The sequence below is a fragment of the Maniola jurtina genome, chromosome 14, assembly GCF_905333055.1.
Source record: "Maniola jurtina chromosome 14, ilManJurt1.1, whole genome shotgun sequence".
NCBI classification, from domain to species: domain Eukaryota; kingdom Metazoa; phylum Arthropoda; class Insecta; order Lepidoptera; family Nymphalidae; genus Maniola; species Maniola jurtina.
This window is the reverse complement of record NC_060042.1, coordinates 12,634,398-12,655,585: the sequence shown is the minus strand read 5'-3', so window position 1 is coordinate 12,655,585 and position 21,188 is coordinate 12,634,398. Positions and strand designations below refer to the sequence as shown.

Here is a 21,188-nt window from a genome sequence, read left to right as displayed (position 1 = left end):
CTTGAAATGCAGCGTTTCTACATTAATTACAAAACCTTTACAGACTTTTGATTTTAATCTCTTAACTTGAAACAGTGTTTCACTTTCAAGTACCTACCTAATCACACCAATATTATAAAGGAGAAAGTTTATATGTGTGTGTGTGTGTGTGTATGTTTGTTACTCCTTCACGCAAAAACTTCTGGACGGATTGGGCTGAAATTTAAAATGGAGATAGATTATACCCTGGATTAGCACATAGGCTACTTTTTATCCCGGAAAATCAAAGAGTTTCCACGGGAATTTTAAAAAACCTACATCCACGTTAACGAAGTCGCGGGCATCAGCTAGTGTTTACATAAAGAAGCCAAGCATACCATTAATCTAATAAATTAAATTTCATTCACTAGGAAATAATCGCGCCATTAATCGTAGGAAAACCCATTAAAGTAGGAAAATACATTTAGATAATACCCCTCCCTGGTTTAAATTAGTCGGGGAAACTCCTAATTTAAACGAAATTACTAGCTTTCATCTAATTTTCTTGGCAGTGTTCGCACTAACACCATCCTAACGCCGGTTATACGTTTTTAACATAGAAAAATAGACTTTAAAATCTGAGACTTAGAGTTCATTTTGTTTAGATGGAGTTGGTTTAATCAGCTGATTGCTACCAGCAACTTTTATTCGTTGTAAAGAACAATTCGTGCAGTTTGAGTGTACGTAAGCGTACGAATGAAAATGTATGGGGCAATGGATAGGTTGAGTTCAGCAATTGAATTAAAACTGTTTACTTTTGTGAGTGTTTTTCTTTTAGTAGGTTAATATTTTAAAAGCTGCCTGAGAAGTTTTCGTAATATACTAATTTTTAAGTTACAAAAGCCTGAACTGATTTCAAAGAGGAAAGATTTGCTCGATAAAGTCTGAAACTACTGAACCGATTTTAATCATTCTTTCACCATTAGAAAGCTACTTTATTCTGAACTAATCTGATTTATATTTTATTTCAGTAATAATAAGGTTTTAGTCTGAAATAATAGTATTTGAGTGAACCAGAAGAAAAAGCGCTACTGACTAAATGGCCCATACATAAATACTATAAAAAAAAAATATATAAAAAAAATATCTTTATTTTCAAATAGTTTTAACAATGTCGTTTGCTTGTGGTCTCCACACTAGGTAACCTGTATTGTGGGGACCGTGTAAGACTTCCTAGAAGATTTCACTGAGGACTAGGAGAGTTCCTTTTGCGTACATAATATTTTATAAGTTTACCTTATAAGTTATATAATTTTATATATTATTTTAGATACGAAATTACAAATATATATAATGAGGTAGGTGTAATAAATAAATAAATAAATATATATATATATATATTTGTTACTACATGTTACATATTATTTAAGCTTGGTTATAAAACATAAATATTTTCATAAAATGTTCTATTACATATTTGCGGTAAATATTTCTTCTGATTCGTTATATGTAAATGTTTTTAATAGGTTTGTGATAGTGTCAGTTGTCTGTTTTATTGTGAGGTGTTTGAGGTTACAAGATTTTGCAATAAATATGCTGTATATGCTACAAAAACATTGGTCTTTAGTAAATCTCAAATAGAATCCCCGGAACCATATTCACATCTCTTGTCTATCAGGGGGCACGGCAGTGCCCCCGCCAAGACGAGCCAAACGGCGGCCGGGGCGCTACGTACCTTTTTCTCGAAGTGTTTCGCCGTATTTTCGACCCGTCATAACTTCGGTCTGGATGACGCTAGAAAGCTGAAATTTTCAGTATAAGGTGTCCTCAGCAAATTTACTAAATATACTAAATATCAAATATCTAGCTTTTATGGTTACAGATTTATTGATACCTAAAATACGCCGATTTCGTCCCTCACTGATGATCATCAAAACCTCTACTCAAAACCTCTAAGGTACTTCCCGAAGTCCTAGAAGACTGAAATCTGGTATGTAGACTAGAAATTGACTACAAACTACAGGAAAATTAAGAAATTGGAAATGCCCCCCCTCTACGCCTCTTACGGGTGAAGCAAATCTGTAAAATCTGTCGCTAGAAAGCTGATATTTTCAGGATAAGATGTCCTGGGCAGATTTATTAAACGCATTGAGTATCAATTGTCTAGCTTTTATAGTTTCAGATTTATTGACAGTCAAAACTTCTAGTCTGTAATTCTAGGGTACTTCCCGAAGTCCTAGAAGACTGAAATTTGGTGTGTACACTAGAAATTGCATACAAACTACAGGAAAATTAAGAAATTTAAAAATTTCCCCCTCCACTCCCACGTATGGGGGAAGCAAATTATTTGTAAAGTCTATCGCTAGAATGCTGATATTTTCAGGATAATATGTCCTTGACAGACTTATCAAACGTGCCAAGTATCAATTGTCTACCTGTTATGGTTTCAGATTTATTGCCATTCAAAACCCCTCTAGTCAAAAGTTCTAAAATACTTCCCTAAGTCCTAGAAGACTGAAATTTGGTATGTAGGCTAGGGATTTCATTAAAACAACAGGAAAATAAACTTTTCCCAGTCTGTACATTTAAAAAATGTGTTTCCTGAAGTCCTAAAAGACTGAAATTTGATATATCTGCTTTAAAATTGAGTTGCAAGATTCCACCCAAACAAACATAGTTACATACATTGCAAGAATAAAAGCTTTTAAAAAAAGAGGTAACGATAGAGAGCGGGCCATGAAAATGATGTAGGTACCTACAAAAAATAGATCCAAAAAAAAAATCTAGGGCACCTGCCAAAAAGAAATGAAATCCCACCAAAAACATTTCATGTAAAATGTTGCCAAGACTCACAAGTTCATAATGCTTTCACTGTTAAAAAGTGATGAGATCTCTAGTAGAGCCAAGCCCCTAGCTGAGCTTAGAATTGCGCTGCCCATGGGACCTATCCCAAGTCCAAAGTATATAGCTCTTAAATGCTCTTGAGTATATCACATTTATAACAATAAAGAACAAATAACTCTACTTACAAGCTCTGATTTTACAAACCCTAAATCTTGATTAAAAAAGTACGGCTTGGCCGTTTAATGTTCGTGAAAGCATTACATGGCATAACATATTATATTAAGGTCATAAGGAATAGTTTGTTCGACAATTACTAATTTTTATTATACTTCATGATTGTCGCACAAGCTATTCCGGGCTTAAATGTCATATCAGATAAAAGTACCACGAACATTAAACGGCCAAGCCGTCCTTTTTTAACCAAGATTTAGGGTTTGTAAAATCAGAGCTTGTAAGTAGAGTTATTTGTTCTTTATTGTTATAAATGTGATATACTCAAGAGCATTTAAGAGCTATATACTTTGGACTTGGGATAGGTCCCATGGGCAGCGCAATTCTAAGCTCAGCTAGGGGCTTGGCTCTACTAGAGATCTCATCACTTTTTAACAGTGAAAGCATTATGAACTTGTGAGTCTTGGCAACATTTTACATGAAATGTTTTTGGTGGGATATCTATATACTAATAAATAAAATTGAAGTGTCGTGTCTGTTTGAACGGGCTAATCTTCGGAATGGCTACACCTATTTTGACGGGACTTTCACAGACAAGTAGAGGGTTAAGCAAGGAGTAACATAGGCTACGTTTATAACCGACTTTGAAAAATGGAGTTGTGTTCTTCTACCTATATACACTGATATCTTCGAGATTTCTGAATCGATTTGCGTTTTTTTTTTTATTATTTTAATCGTTAAGGGAACTTTGCGACATTGTTCCATAAAAAATTTGGATTCCAACTCCTCAATCCTGATGCTGCAGGGGATCTGACCATTCCACGCGGACGAAGCTGCAGGTATCGTTATATTATAATATAGAATCGGGCTTCCGAATACAAACCAACGCTGTATGCTTTTGTGTGTGTACAAGGCAGGCATGCGGCACTAAGCCGAGTTGGAAACTTTTTTATTGGGCTGTGCCACACATGACATAGTTTATTCCAGCGTTTCTTCTGCTTAAAGCGTATAATTTTAATGCCCAAGTGGTAGGGAAACCAAACCCTTAGGTAGTTATAACTGGTGATGTGTGAGCCAAAAATTCCAACGAATAAACGTTTTCACTTACTTTCTTTCTTTTTTTCTTTCCTTCTTAATAAATAAGCCGCATTTTATTTCGAAAATAAAACAAAACAGTACAATTTTTGAGTACAACGAAAAACTTGCGCTCAAGACAGCTCAAGACTTAGATGTATGTACCCTGTTTTCTACAGAAGATTTTTACTATGTTTATTTATGTTACTCCTTTACCTTTTCAACATTTTGTAGATCTAGAAACACGTCTCACTCCACGAACGTCGGTGCTTTATCAAATTATTCCCTTCCAAACTTTATCCCGTCAAAGGAATTCCAGAATTTCCAGACAATGCACTTACCGTTGCAAATAAAACTGCCACCTCCCTTGTATCGTACATGCGATAATAAATCGAACGGCTGTTATACGCCGTGCCCCGTGCTCCGACGGCAGAATTAAATTTCAAACAAGTTAGCTTAAGGGCCCGTTCAGAAGGCAATGTTTACGTCGAAATCAAATAAAGGGGTGCGATAAACAAAATTTAACTTATAGTGGATGGTTAAATTATAAGAAAGATACATATAAGATATCATAAATATGAACAAGTGTAAATTAAAAATTTAAGACACCCCCGACAAGTGAAGGTTACAGTAACTAGAAAAGAGCTGATAACTTTCAAACGGCTGAACCGATTTTCTTGGATTATAGCTAAGAACACTCTCGATCAAGCCACCTTTCAAACAAAAAAAAAACTAAATTAAAATCGGTTCATTAGCTAAGGAGCTACGATGCCACAGACAGATACACAGATCCCTCTTTTTGGGTCGGGGGTTAAAAATAAGTAATATCAAAGGAAGTCTGTACCTATCCTAACATTCACCTACAAATACGAATAAGTTCTAGTATTCTTTTAGCGGATAGATTTGGATGTCTTGCGGTTGAACATTTTCATCCCGCTCGGATCTAAATTAAAGTTTCAATACAGCTACTTTTGTTGGAACTCTCACATTCAATAATATAGTGTTCTTCTTTATTACTCTTTTGTCTTCAAATTAAATAGTAGTTTTCTGTTACGTTCTTTCACAGAAATAAGCAAATATCATACTTATTCGTATAAAATGGTAACAATTATAAGAACAAGTGTAAATTAAAAATTTGTAACACCCCCGACAAGTGAAGGTTACAGTAACTAGAAAAGAGCTGATAACTTTCAAACGGCTGAACCGATTTTCTTGGATTAGAGCTAAGAACACACTTGATCAAGCCACCTTTCAAACAAAAAAAAAACTAAATTATAATCGGTTCATTATGGATAGCCAAAGTAAAGTTGTGCGCTATCCTCGTAAAAAGCATTTCTAATTTTATGTAGGTATATTATGTACTACTAGCTGATACCTGCGACTTCGTTCGCGTGGATGTAGGTTGTTTAAAATTCCCGTGGGAACTCTTTGATTTTCCGGGATAAAAGTAGCCTATGTGCTAATCCAGGGTATAATCTACCTCCATTCTAAATTTCAGCCCAATCCGTCGAGTAGTTTTTGCGTGAAGGAGTAACAAACATGTGTATAAACATACACACACATGTGTGTTACAAACACACACACACACACACATACAAACTTTCTACTTTATAATATTAGTGTGATAATAGAGTCTAGAATCTAGATAAATATAACTAAAATATAAGGAAAATCAATTATTATTCATAACATTCATAGAAATCGTTTTATAATAAAGATTTACTGCTTCGAGCTTTCCAATAAAAAAAAAAACAGAAGTAATCGTCCCAAGAGCTTATGCATCGGAATCACTGTCTTTAATTCTGCAAACCTCAACTCTTTCCATATTTCCAACGAAGTCTCATATAATAATGAGATAAATCCTTGCCATTGCCATTGATACGATACGACACGATGTATTTTTATACAAAAACCTTCAGCAGTAGACGTCTGCAAACGTTAATTATCAATTAAATTCATCATTATCATTAGCCTGTGGATGTCCACTGCTGGACATAGGCCTAAAGAGCGCCACGACACCCGGTCCTCAGCCTTCCTCATCCAGCCACTTCCCACCAGCTGCTTTATATCGTCGGTCCATCGTGCTGGCGGGCGTCCCACACTAGGCTTGCTTAAACGCGGTCTCCACCTATTTCTCATATATTTAAGTAATTAAATTTACGAGCAAAGACAGCTCAAGAAGAAGACAGCAAGCGAGCGAGAAGAGAAGTTAAGACTTGACTAACTTTTCGTATTTTTTAACACTCATAGTTTTAAACAACTAATTAATATCTATAACATTTTAACGGTGAGGGAAACGTCGGTCGTGAGCAAATCTGCGTAATAATACCGAAGACTAGCTGACGCCCACGAGTTCGTCCGCGTGGTTTTAGGTTTTTCGAAATTCCGTGGGAACTCTTTGATCTCGGGATAAAAAGTAGCTTATGTGCTAATCCAGGATATTATCTATCTCCATCCTAATTTCAGCCAAATCCGTTCAGTATTTTTTGTGTGAAGGAACAAACACACACACACACACACATACACACAAACTTTCGCCTATATAATATTAGTCTGATAGTGTGATGTGTCAAGTCTGCCAATCCGCACTTGGCCAGCGTCATGGACGTAAATGCTTCTCATTCTTAATTCGATTCCGTATGTGTTTATGATGATGGTATGTCATCATCATCATCCTAATCAACCAATAGACGTCCACTAGACGACTACTAGATATAGGTCTCTTGTAGAGACTTACACACGCCACATGTAGGTCTTGCATCGCCTGAATCCAGCGGCTTTCTGCGACTCGGTTGATATCATCTGTTCACCTAGTAGAGGACTTGAAACGCTACGTTTTCCAGCGCGATGATGGTATATTTAAAGTCGCAATACTTGAGGTGCGTAAAATTTCTTCTAAAACGCACGACGCGTCGTGGAAATCATGGGAATTTCATTGAGATGCGACGTCGTTCTTGCGATGTGAAAGAGTCGTTAGTCATCAGAGATCGGATCGTTACCGTCTCTCTTCTATGTAAAAGCCCACAGACTAAGCAAAAGCATTCAGCCTTGGGGATTATTCGGTGTATTCGCTATTCAATAACTGTAGTCTCGGCGGCGGATTTATAATTAATTTTCCGCCTTGTGTTGACGCTCTTTTGTTTTTATTTATTCATCATATCAGTGGATTTGATAATTTGCTTAGCTTGCTAAATCCAATGACTATACATTTTTAAGTTTGACTACGTAATTCTTTTCATATCGTCACTCTTAATTATACCTTTTACGAGTAGGTACTTTACTTCTTATCTTAGACTAACTGATGCCCGTGACTTCGTTCGCGTGGATTTATGTTTTTTAAAAATCCCGTGGGACCTCTTTGATTTTCCGGGATAAAAAGTAGCCTATGTGCTAATCCAGGGTACAATCTATCTCCATTCTAAATTTCAGGCAAATCCGTCCGGTGGTTTTTGCGTGAAAGAGTAACGAACATTCCCACACACACACACACACACATACCTACAACTACATACACACAAACATTCGCCTTTATAATATTAGTGTGATGTACATATGTTCACTATACAGATGTCTTATGTTACAAAGCCAAATGGGCTAAAACTTTAAAAGTGGACCACATTTCCAGTTTTCTTTTTATGCACCGAACTCTTTCAAAATCGATATTTGGAGTTCCCTACGATCATAAAAAACATACCTACACGAGACGAACTCGCGCACCAAAATTTCCATACCTTGGAAGGATAGTAGCAGACAGACAGACAGACAGACAGGCAGACAGACACACCGTCACATTTATAATATTAGTATGGAAGTATGGATTAACAGATACACACATTTTTATTTTAAGAGAGTCCTTCACTTGGCAAGCAATGATGAGGTCTAAGTTAGAGCACGCTAACCTAGCAGGTGCCTATTCACTTTTGCCGGAAACACTACACTTCACTCAAAAACTTCACTTGGCTGCAAATTTTTATACATATTATATAAAATACCCTTCAGAATCATATTATGCTTCCAAGTATATGCTTTTGTGACATCTGGTTTAGAAATGATATCAAAGGTATCAAGGGAAAAAATGCTGAAGAAAAAAGTTAACCGAGAAAATTTATGTTAAAGAAGGCGCAAAAGCCCCAAACAAAAATATCTTTAATATTATCATAATATATTAGCAGAATAAGGGCTGAAATAAACAGAACGCATAACCGAATAGTTTCCAACACTCAGTAAGTACTTCTAGAAATTATAATACAAGGTTTGATATAATATATGATATAATACAAGGCATGGTACTTCGTAACACAAGTATTAAACTTTCACCAACTCAGCAGACCTATCACTGGGTCACTACTTGCCTCCAAACACCGTTAGAGGCATTACGGAACCACAGCACGTCAACCAACCCGAGAAACACACTGTGAACTACAGAACGCCCCGTGTCCATCATCCACAGGTCATCCCGAGGCTTAGGGTTTGTAGGGAGGGCAATTCCTTCCCATGTTCATTCATTTCACCCCTAGCCTAATATTTGACAGCTGATGTCGATCATAGAATAGAATAGATTTTTATTCAAATGGACTTTTACAAGTGCTTTTGAATCGTCAAATAATTTACCACTAGTTCGGAATGCCGTTCCTACCAAGAAGAATTAGTAAGAAACTCGGCGGTTGCTCTTTTCTATTCTGCAATTTACAATAATATTCCATACTATACAAGCAATTGCAGCCCCGCGCATTGCTAGAGCGAGTCAAATCCGTCAAGGTATCGATCAAGGATCAAAACCGAGTTTCCTCACTCTATTTCACGCTGCCCGCGTTGTGTGTTTCAAGCTTAAATGTCATGGGAGGTTAGCTTATCTAAAACAGTAAATAAAAGTTACACTCGGGGGCGAAAAGATCTTTTTCGTTACAACTCTAGGAGGAAGTGTAAAACTTCGCTCGCTTTGCACCAACTTTGTCCCGGCGAAGTTTTCGGATTAGTGTTTACTTTATTTTTATTTTTGTAGCGTACCTACACGAGATTTAGGATCAAAGAAAGGCTATTGGAAAATAAGCTTTACAGATGTACTAAAACTAGTAAACTAAAAAAAAATGATTCCGACGAATTGAGAACCTCCTCCTTTTTTCGAAGTCGGTTAAAAACGATATTAATGTATTCTTTCATTATTGTGACTCCTATCTCAGAAAGGTCCAAAAGTCATTTATGAGAATGGGCAAGTATAAAAATCTTTTATATCAAAATTCTGCAATCAATTTTAAAGTATGATAATCTTTTATAACCAAACGCAATAAGTTTTGGACTTGCCTTTACACAAGTGTGAAAAATCTATTAAAATTATACTCCTGAAAAAAGCATAATGTTATACAATCGAATATTTTGTAAATGATAAAAGAGCGTGGATTTGACCTGCAGCTCGCTCTAGCAATGCGCGGGACTTCAATTACTACTTAGCATAATTTTGTATATCAAATCTTTGAAAAGAGCAACCGCTGAGTTTCTTGCTGATTCTTCTCAGCAGGAAAGGCATTCCGAACCATTGGTAGATGCATTTGACGATTCAAAAGTACTGTAAAAGTTTATCAAGGCGTTTACAAAAAAAAAACACGGATACACAAGTGTTAATTAAAAATTTATAACACCCCCGACAAGTGAAGGTTACAGTAACTAGAAAAGAGCTGATAACTTTCAAACGGCTGAACCGATTTTCTTGGATTATAGCTAAGAACACTGTCGATCAAGCCCCCTTTCAAACAAAAAAAACTAAATTAAAATTGGTTCATTAGTTTATGGGCTATGGGTTTATGCTACAGACAGATACACATATACACCGATACACCGCTACACCGATACACCGATACACAGATTCACAGATACACAGCTACACAGATACCCAGATACACAAGTCAAACTTATAACACCCCTCTTTGTGGGCCGGGGGCTCGCGGGTTAAAAATAAAGATGGATACAATTTTTTAACACTCAAATCACTATTCAGAACAGACTTCATGAATGAGGTAAAGGAGTGAATGATAAACAGCTCCGCTCAGTATGGAGGTATGCAAATTGAATGATGCAAGTCAAACCACGACAGTTATTCCGCTCTCTTGCACCTGTTTCTATCTAACCATGTTTCCAGTATCGAGACTACGAGAAAATGTGTTAATATTTTCTTCTATTCTACGAGTTTATATGCATAATTTTGCGCCTTTTGAAAGCTTTTACTTAATGCATACTAATATCCATCTATACCTACTTATATTGTAAATGAAAAAGTGTGTCTGTCTGTTTGCTAGCTTTTCACGGCCCAACAGTTTAACCGATTTTGATATTTGGTACAGAGTTTGTTTACATCCCGGGACGGACACAGGCTACTTTTTATCCCGGAAAATCAAAGAGTTCCCACGGGATTCTTGAAGGCCCATCCGTTTAACCGATTTATATGTTTGGAACAGAGATAGCTTGCATCCCGGAAACTGACACAGGCAACTTTTGATCCCGACAATTGATTGATTGATTGATTGACAAACAAGCTAAATCCACGCGGATGAAGTCGCGGGCATCATCTAGTATTTAATAAGGTCTATTGTTAACAGGGCTCTCTCCGTCACTCGTTTCATACAATCGTAGTTCCAATTTCATTTGAATATTAAGCAACCAAAGTCCATGAAATTTTGCAAACATTCTCTAAAAACTAATATCTGTGTCTGTGGTGTTTTAGATTTTTCTAAAAATATGTAGTTTTAAAATTACAGGGGCTTAAAGATTTGTATGAAAATTTTTAAGACCACGTAACTTTGAAACCGAATTTTTTGTCTGCAAAATTTCATGGACTTTGGTTGCTTAATATTCAAATGATATTGGAACTACGATTGTATGAAACGAGTGACGGAGAGAGCCCTCTTAATAGCACTACGGATGAACTTTATGTCTTTACCTATACTATAACCATAAGTTGCAGAAGATTTTTGAAGCCTGATGTAATAATATGAGGTTTCTCTTCGTCTGCTTAACTCAACGTCAGTTCCTACTTAATATCGAGTCTGGGAAAAATGTGCTTATTTATATTTTCTCCTACGGGTTATGATACTTTTAGTTCTCGAGATTGCCGCCTTTTAAATTAAAAAGCCGTAGAAGTTTGAAATTACTTCGGATTAGTTTCTGCGCGCTTGGATATTGTATCTATTTTTATGTGACTAGTTTTTGTTAGCTTTATATTCGTTAGCTTATGAAATAATTTCCATGGGATTTTTGAAAACCTAAATCCACGCGAATGAAGTCACCACGTGTATCATCACTATTCAAACAAGTGTAAATTAAAAATTTATAACATCCTCGACAAGTGAAGGTGACAGTAACTAGAAAAGAGCTGATAACTTTTAAACGGCTGAACCGATTTTCTTGGATTATAGCTAAGAACACTCTCGATCAAGCCACCTTTCAAACAAAAAAAACTAAATTAAAATCGGTTCAATAGTTTAGGAGCTACGATGCCACAGACAGATACACAGATACACACGTCAAACTTATAACACCCCTCTTTTTGGGTCGGGGGTTAAAAACCTTGATATTATTATAATTATCATCGTTATTCCCACTGCCTCAGCGGTTGGCAATCTGTTTGAAACGCAGCGTAGGCATGCCCCCAATTAGTTGCGTAGACATCAAGTGGCTGGATAAAAGCGGTCTAACTCTCAAATAAACTATGACTTTATTGACGATGCTAAAATATACTTATCTTTTTAAGCAAATCTCATATTATAATTATCGCAATTCGCACTGCCTTTTGGCAATTTCAATGTTAAATCGTGACAAAGAACAATAATCGAATAAATTAGGATGTATTTAATAAACTCCAATATATTTTATGGCGTAATGAGTCTGTGGTCCCGACTCGCATTCGCGTCAGTGATGTGGTTGGTCATTGTAATGAATCAGCGGTTGGCAATCTGTTTTATGGTAAAAACTATAGATTTTTGATAAATTCCACTTCACGACTGCAGCTCGCTCCAGAAATGCACGGGACTTCACTTCCATGGCATCATATCTTTGAAAAGAGCAACCACCGAGTTTCTTGCTGTTTCTTCTCGGTAGGAAAAGTATTCCGAACTAGTGGTAGATGCATATTATGCCGACTCAAAAGTACTTGTAAAGTACTTTTGAGTTTGTACTGCAAAAGTTTAATCGAATAAAAATTATTTTTATTTCATTTAATTTTCAAACTATTATAAGTATGTACTTATAGTCAACATCATCATGATCAACCTATCACCAGTCAACAACTAAGCACAGGTCTCCTAGAATGAGTAAGATTTGGCCGTAGTCTACCACGCTGGCCAAATGTGGATTAGCATACTTCACACACCTACAGCCTGACAGCTAAGTACACTCTGATTGGCGGACACTCGCCCACTAAGTTTTGTACTTCAATGCATTGTTGCAACAAAAATACCATAAATTCCGCAAATTTTTAATAATGATTGATGCAGATTTTCCCGAATCAAGCAGCCGGCTACCTCCCTATGTTTTCCTTCCCTGTTAAAGCAAATCATTAAATAATTGCTTAAAACGCACATAACTTCGACAAATTAGAGGTGCGTGCACGGAATGGAACCCCAGACCCCCTGAATCACGCTATCACTATTCACATCACTTTGTTAGGGTTCCGTACTTCAGAAGGAAAAACGGACCCCTTATAAGTTCACTTTATTGTCTGTCTGTCTGTCCATCCGTCTGTCTGTCTGTCTAAAGTGTCGGAAAATATCCGAGTACGGAACCCTCAGTGTGCTAGTCTGACTCGCACTTCCCCGGTTTTTTTAACTTAATAAACTTACTCTAAAACAATATTCGTTCCCCCTTGACGATCGATGTTTTTTGTTTTTTTTTTTTTTTTTGAACCACCTAGACAGTATCTGAATAGTAAAAGTTGGTGGAAATATTATAGTTTCCGCCCCACTATAATTCTATTGGTGTCCAGGGAGAAAAGTTTTGTGGATAAAATAAACTGTCCGTGAAACACACGAACCGATATTCTCTTCTCTAGGCGGGGTTGGTAAAATGATGTTTTAAACAAACTATTTTTGAACTTTAGAGACCTCTCTGGAGAGCGGCTTTATTAAATGGGAGTTCTTGACTTTGACTCGTATCTGGGTAATTGTTAAATTAGTTGATTATCAGATAATGTAGCTTATGCCCGCGACTTCATCCGTGTGGACAATACCAAACCCCTATTTGATCCCCTCAGGAGTTTAATTTTCAAAAATCCTTTCTTAGCGGACGTTTACGTCATAGATATATGCCTTTTGCATGCCAAATTTCAGGCCGATCCGTCCAGTAGTTTGAGCTGTGCGTTGATATCAGTCAGTCAATCAGACTTTCCTTTTATTAACCCCCGACCCAAAAAGAGGGGTGTTATAAGTTTGATACACACGGTATCTGTGTAACTGTCTGTGGCATCGTAGCTCCTAAACGAATTAACCGATTTTAATTTAGTTTTTTTTTGTTTGAAAGGTGGCTTGATCGAGAATGTTCTTAGCTATACTTAATCGAAGAAAATCAGTTCAGCCGTTTGAAAGTTATCAGCTCTTTTCTAGTTTTCTTATAGAGGTTTTTGCGTCGGGGGTTTTTAAATTTTGGGTTATATATTTAGATATCCGCGTGGGAAAATATTTTTTGTTCAATTATATTTTTACAAGTACTTTTGAATCGTCAAATGCATCCACCATTGGATTAGGATTAATTAACTTCCATTGGAGTGCTTAACAAAGAAACGGAATGAGAAAGAGGTAAAAAAAAAGCGAGAAACATAATAAAAGATAAAAAATATCGGTAAGATAAAAGATAATGCCCAAAAATTCAGTACCAAAGGGAAATTCCGACAGGCTTAATTAAAATGAATCGCTGAGGCAAACGTTAGACAAAGTGTACCGTTAAAAATGGTGACGCAGGTGAAATTTTATCAAAGCGAACAATATTTTAGCCCGTCAGATGTAAAGTGGTCTAGCTCACATTTTTAGGGTTCCGTATATTCACTTTCCAGGGGAAAAAGGAACCCTTATGGGATCACTTCGTTGTTTGTCCGTCTGTCGTATCTGTCTGGACAGTGGAAATCAAAACCTATAGGGTAGGTAGTTCCCGTTGACCTAGAATCATGAAAAGCAGGTATCAATATCTTATAGCACAAGTAAATAAAAACCTGAAAACCCTGAATTTGTGGTTACATCACAAAAAATCTAGTGTTCACCAATTAGTTTACGATTAATTTATAATTAGTTATAAGATGGCGCTGTCCGTCATTAACTTGCAGTATTGTACATCTGTTGGAGCGATAAATTTTTACTATACTGTACTTTTATACAATGTACAGAACCCTTCATGAATGAGTCCGAGTTGCACTTGATTGTTGTGATTTGTGAAGCTCAACGTGCCTAGAGCTCGCAAAGTCGCAAAGCCGTCGATCCTGGTTGTTATTATATTACTAACGTCTGATATAATAACTGGCAGGCCGGATTGGCAGACTTCACTCACTTTTGATTACATTATGGAGAACTCTCATGCATGCAGGTTTCTTTCACTGTTAATTGCTTAAAACGCACATCAACCCGAAAAAGTTAGAAGTGTGTGGTGCATGCCTGGGATTGAACCTCAGACCCCCCCCCCCATGTCGTCCAAATGTCATCGTCGTTACTCCGGCGCGACTTGATTCAAGGACAAACCAACGCACTTTCGCATAGTGATTACTCTATCCGTAAGTTCACTATGATACAGTCATTCGTATGCAAGGAACGAAAATTGACTTTGTAATTTTCCGGTTCAAATCCTATTTCAAACTATTTAAGCTGACGTCAAACAATATTACCGTGGAGCCCCTCGTTGCGGCTGCCACAGACACAATAATTGCTTTTTCAAAGTTATTTGTTCTGTTCTCCATTTCTTTTATATTCGAGTATTCCCTTTTGAAGCACAGATGCGAAATAATTCAATATAATTTGTGTATATATATTTTCTTTTGCATTGTTCACTTACATTTTTATTAACCCCCGATCCAAAAAGAGTGGTGTTATAAGTTTGACGTGTGTATCTGTCTGTGGCATCGTAGCTCCTAAACTAATGGACCGATTTTAATTTAGTTTTTTTGTTTGAAAGGTGCCTTGATCGAGAGTGTTCTATAATCTAAGAAAATCGGTTCAGCCGTTTGAAAGTTATCAGCTCTTTTCTAGTTACTGTAACCTTCACTTGTCGGGGGTGTTATAAATTTTTAATTTACACTTGTACTGTAGTTACATAGATTCACAGTTTTATATGTACTTTATTAACAATGTTATTTGTATGTAACTGTTACGCATTATAAAGTTACTAGCTGATGCCCGCGACTTCGTTCGCGTGGATGTAGGTTTTTTAAAAATCCCGGGGGAACTCTTTGATTTTCTAGGATAAAAAGTAGCCTATGTGCTAATCCAGGTTCTATCTCCATTCTTTTTAGCCCAATCCGTTCAGTAGTTTTTGCGTGAAGGAGTAACAAACATACATACACACACACATAGGTCCTGTACACAAACTTTCGCCTATGTATTATTAGTGTGATTTAAAAGTAAAATGGGAGTAGCTGATAACTGCAGTGGTCTTGTTTTTTTTGGATTAATTTCAACAATTATTCGTAATAAATGTTGAAAGTTTAGTTTTCATATCTAAACACTTTTAACATTAGCATGTCTTGAGTTTTACATAATTTTTCATGAGATCAATACCTACTCGTATCTTCAAAATGTTATCAACTTACTCAGCTTTTGTATTTTGTAAACCGATATCAATTTTAATGCAGCCACGGATATAAGTTAGGGTAGCGTAGTTGAAACGTGCTTAAAACTTAATTTAGCTAGCGCCGACGCTGTTTGCGTTCCTCTTTAGTTAGCAATTCGATCATGTAGTAGTTTGGAAGTAAAGTGCTCGAACCATGCGTATGAGAGCGGAATTATGTAGATTTATTTTCAATTTTGTAAAGGTCGTAGCAGGTCGTAACTTATTTACACTACACTTGCGGAACCCTTCGCGTCGAGTCCGACTCGCACTTGGCCGGTTTCAACTTATTACTGTATGGTTCTTCCATGTTTTACTTATTGAGATAAAATTGTTCTACCAAATGTATCAAATATCAATAAAGGGTTGCATGTAAAGTGTGAATACTGAGTATACATTTTACAAGCGATCTCCCTTGACGCTCAAATGTAGCGGAATATTCCAGAACACCACATAATGGAATAAAATAGCAAAAAGTTGTTTGTTTTGCGATGTTCAGTAGGGATTTGGACACAGTATAGCTATCATATAGTTCGGAAATTATTACATAATTTGGAAGTAACTAGTTGCAAGGGACCGCCACATTATCAACTAATTCAATTCAGTTCAATTCAATTCAATATTACATTACAGTATTATTTTACAACATGCTCAACTCAAGTGTGTACGGTCATATATTATGGCATTATTTAATTCGTTGACAATAATAGCGTTTCACTGTAATCTCACCTGATTATAAATGACAGCCTCGTATGAAATTCTAAATCATTTGGTGATAGTGAATTATCCTCATATTATAGCTATAGGGCTATAAGTATAGGAGAATTGAAATGACAAACGATAATTCCAAAATAGACCAATTTTGACATTGTATTCGCACTGATAAGAGCTGCATCATCTATGTGCATTGTGCATATAAAAATAAAAGACTTAACACACAGACTGACTCATTAACGCCCAGCTACGACAAGAAAACCGAAATTTTGCGCAGAGCTGAACTGAACTTTTGCACAAGAAAAATTTAAATTTGTAGACAAGCAATAATGCCAGATTTTTTGAAATCCCCATGGGATAGGAAATCATTTTTGGTTATAAATTCCTAAATAAAATAAGATTGACTATCCAGTATTTACCCTACAAAACCCCCGCTTGCAATCTGCTCGAGTATTATTCGCGTGGTAAATAATTTTTTTCTGAACTGTACGATTGCTATACTGTGATGTAAAACTTGTTTGGGGCCATACATCTTCCTCTGATATTGTGCTGCTGTTGGACTCAGTGGAAATTTTGCGAAATAGTGATCGATGTTGGCTGCTTTGTGAGATATTCCATTATTTCCATTATAACGTTTGTCTTCTCATATTACTTGGAAATCTAACCCTATAGTAAGTACTTTTGAATCGTCAAATGTACATGTCGCAGGCTTAGGTATATTGTCAAAGCCGTGATATTACAATCTCACTACCTCACTAGTGATATTATAATTAAACGGTAGATTGTCAATCGACTTCATTTCTTGCAATTTAACGTTCTGATTTTAGTGTCATTATAATGTCACGGGGTCAATACAGTGATATACGCCAATGATTTGAAATGCCTTTCCTACCGAGAAGAACCAGCAAGAAACTCGGCGGTTGCTCTTTTCAAAGATTTGATATTCAATATTATGTCTGCTGCTGTATTGCTGGAACGAGCTGGTAAATCCACGCTCTTTTATCATTTAAATATTATCCTTTACATTTGTAAACATAGGTACATATCTACTGTAACATTTATTCATCATTAATTACCCACAAATCAATACGACCCGCAAATAAATACATTACGAAGAACAATTAATTAATAAAATTACGAGTATAATGTCAGTTATAACGACGTTGCGGTCGCGTCTCCACCCGAATCCCAATTACACTCGGTGAAATTTTCGTAGCATTTATCGTTATTTAAAAAGAAATCCATTTGAATATTAACAACATTATTGTTACTATATTTCATGTGTAACGAGCAATTTAGTTGTTATTTATTGCTGTTGGTTTAATTATAATTTCCAATATTTAAGAGGAGTCTCTCCGTCACTTGCTCCATACAAACGTAGTTCCAATTTCATTTGAATATTAAGCAATCAAAGTCCATGAAATTTTGCAGACATATTCTAGAAATTAATATCTATGCCTGTGGTTTTCCAGAGTTTTGTTAAAATATTCCGTTTCAAAGTTCTTAAAAAAGTCTTAAAAATTCACATACAAACCTTTGAGCGCCTGTAATTTTAAAACTACATGTTTTTAGAAAAATCTAAAACACCACAGGCACAGATATTAGTTTCTAGAATATGTCTGCAAAATTTTATGGACTTTGGTTGCTTAATATTCAAATAAAATTGGAACTACGATTGTATGGAGTAAGTGATGGAGAGAGCCCTGTTAAATGTTCAATACAATTTTATTACTGTATATTTTGAAATGCGTCAATACATTTTGTTATAATAAAATAGTGACATAAATTAAATTATTCCATTGTGTTGATATAATATTTTGTAATAATAGCATTTAACAGTTTTGATTTAAACAAAATTTATCTACATACATAAATAATAATTAATACTGTTACTGTATTTTGAAATGTGTCAATACATTTGCTGCGATAAAATAGTGGTATAAATTAAATTATTCCATTCTGTTGGTATAATATTTTGTTCTGGTTTTAATAAAATTCACCTACTTAGATAAATAATTCATTACAAGGTAAATAAAAATCATATTACAATATTTTATAGTATAGGTAAGAACAGTAATAATCTTTCGAGTACTTAGCATAGAAGAGAGGGCTTTTATATACGAAGGTATATATAAGTCTATGGTCATATCAAAAAATACAAGAATGTCAATATTAAATAAGTAATTTACTAAGTAAACTTATTAATTATTTTTCAAATGTAGGATGAAGATAAGAAGTTGTATTAACCATTATATTTAAATACAACAAGTGTAAATTAACAATTTATAACACCCCCGACAAGTCAAGGTTACAGTAACTAGAAAAGAGCTGATAACTTTCAAACGGCTGAACCCATTTTCTTGGACTATTCCGCGCCTACGATCCAAAGTATCTGACTTTTCCAAAACATCATTTTCAAATAAATAATTATGTATTTAGGCAACGTCCATCTTGACAGCTTGACATTTGTCTATTGACATAATATTATGAACCTAACGGTTATCTAACCTTCTTTTCTACAAGAAAACTAGAAAAGACCTAATAACTCTTAAACGGCTGAACCAATTTTTTTAGATTATAGCTAAGAACACTCTCGATCAAGCCACCTTTCAAACAAAAAAAACTAAATTAAAATCGGTTCATTCGTTTAGGCGCTACGATGCCACAGACAGATACACAGATACACAGATACACAGACACACAGATACACAGATACACACGTCAAACTTATAACACCCCTCTTTTTGGGTCGGGGGTTAAAAAGTTCATTCAGACATAACACAATATTTTGCCTCATCTGAAACTTTGCAAAATTTAAGCAGCTAAAAAGATGAAAAACTAAAGGCATAGTCAGCTACACAGTAAAAACTGAATCCGTTTCATGCAGAACAGAGCCGAAGTATGTAAATTCAGTGATGTAAGTCAAAAAATACTCGTAGTTTTCACTTTGATGAAATTTCACCTGTGATACAATTTAAAAGGCTGCTTTCCTTGCTATTCTTCCAACGCTTCAATACGGTATGTCAATTCTGTCCATATGTACCGTACATGCTTTTTGAAACAGTCAGTGGTTCTTTTCCGAAAGACATTTTAGTCTTTTTTTGAAGAGGGTTTTAAAACATAGGTTAAGTAGGTTTTGTTATTACAAAAAACACTTCCTCTTTTTCTTCTTTCTAGCGTTTGTACCGGTTTAGCCAAGGTCTGCTTGTCCTTGTACTTTCCATTCTCGCTCGCAGTCTCCTTGATGCCGCGTCGAACGCCCATTGGCTTTTACAGTATCCCAGCGTTTTACCATTTGTCTAGAAAGACCTTAAAGGACAAAGATAAAACTATACAACTAGGCAGATACACAGTTTTCTTGAAGACTTTTGATGAAACAACAAAAAACTTTTTATAACAAAATCCCAGACGACTGAACTTTGACTAAAGTTAGAGATAAGTAGTATTGGGCGTACTCCCGCAAGCGGTTGAGCTACCTACTTGAAGATACAATCCCCAAATACGTCCCAATCGATTTAGACCATAACGCACGGTCCACTAGTCGCTCGGCAACTCAGTCGACGGCTACCGTTAGTCTGTAAGCACGGAGTTTCAACGACTCCATGCGCATACGCACGGCAACTTTCATATAAATTAATTCTAACGGTCGCCGTCAACTGAGTTGCCGGGCGACTAGTCGACCGTGTGTAGTAGGTCTGAGAAACTTTCTTCAGTTATCTAAACTACCAATTTTTGCGTGATTTATAACGCATACTATTGCATCACCTAGGAGGTTTAGCCGAAACAATTTTTAAATACATATGAAAAATTGCGAAACCGGCAGGAATCGAACCTGCGTCTTCTGGGTTCGCGCCCGACGCTCTGACCACTAAGCTACGGCACTTTTGACTTTATGACTAGAAGAAGTAATCACTTTTCGGATCATTTAGTACAGTTTTAAGCAAGTGGTTTTTTTTTATTGCCTGATCTCACAGCGCTGAGCTAGTGGAAATTGGAAATATATCAAATCTAACAAGTCTGATAGCCGTTAATGTGGCAGCAGCGGAGACTTCCCCGTTTGACCTAGGTCAAGATGGAGGGAGGTACGGGCATCGAGGCATGGACTCCTTGAGCGGCGAAGAACGCTTCCTCGGTAACGTTCTTTAAGCCGTTGTCGGCTACAGCAGCAGCAGCAGCAGCGGGTCTTCTCCGTTTGGTCGGAATGGCCAAGCGGGGGTACGGGCCTCGAGGCATGGCCTCCTTACCCGGGTGAGGCGCAGGGCAACTTTGTACCCTGGTGACGAACTTTTAGCCGGGATTTCACCGGCTAGGGCCCGCCATCTTGGCTTATACGGCCTGTTAATATGAATAGTTACCATTGGCACATCTAGATGGCGCTGTATGGTTTTACGTCGCGTTTCTATCCTCGTTCTTCACATTATATAAACCGAAGTAGGTCTGTTTAAACCACTGTGAACTACGATTTTGGTTTGTTTCTTATTTTTGGAAGGAGATCCGTAAAGTATGCACGTATCTCTTATTATTTAAACATTGAGACTTTGACCTATGTTTTCATTATCATACTCCTAGTCTCTTCATCACTGGTGGGTCCGTCGGTCCGTCCGTCTCTCGGTCTGTCTGTCTGTAAGATCCGCCGA

The 21,188-nt window shown here is 36.4% G+C and overlaps 1 protein-coding gene across 1 annotated transcript in view; it reads left to right on the top strand.

Moving 5' to 3' along the window:
* LOC123871821 overlaps window positions 1–21,188 on the top strand; it is a 143,430-nt gene that overhangs the window by 78,570 nt on the left and 43,672 nt on the right. The window lies entirely within an intron of this gene.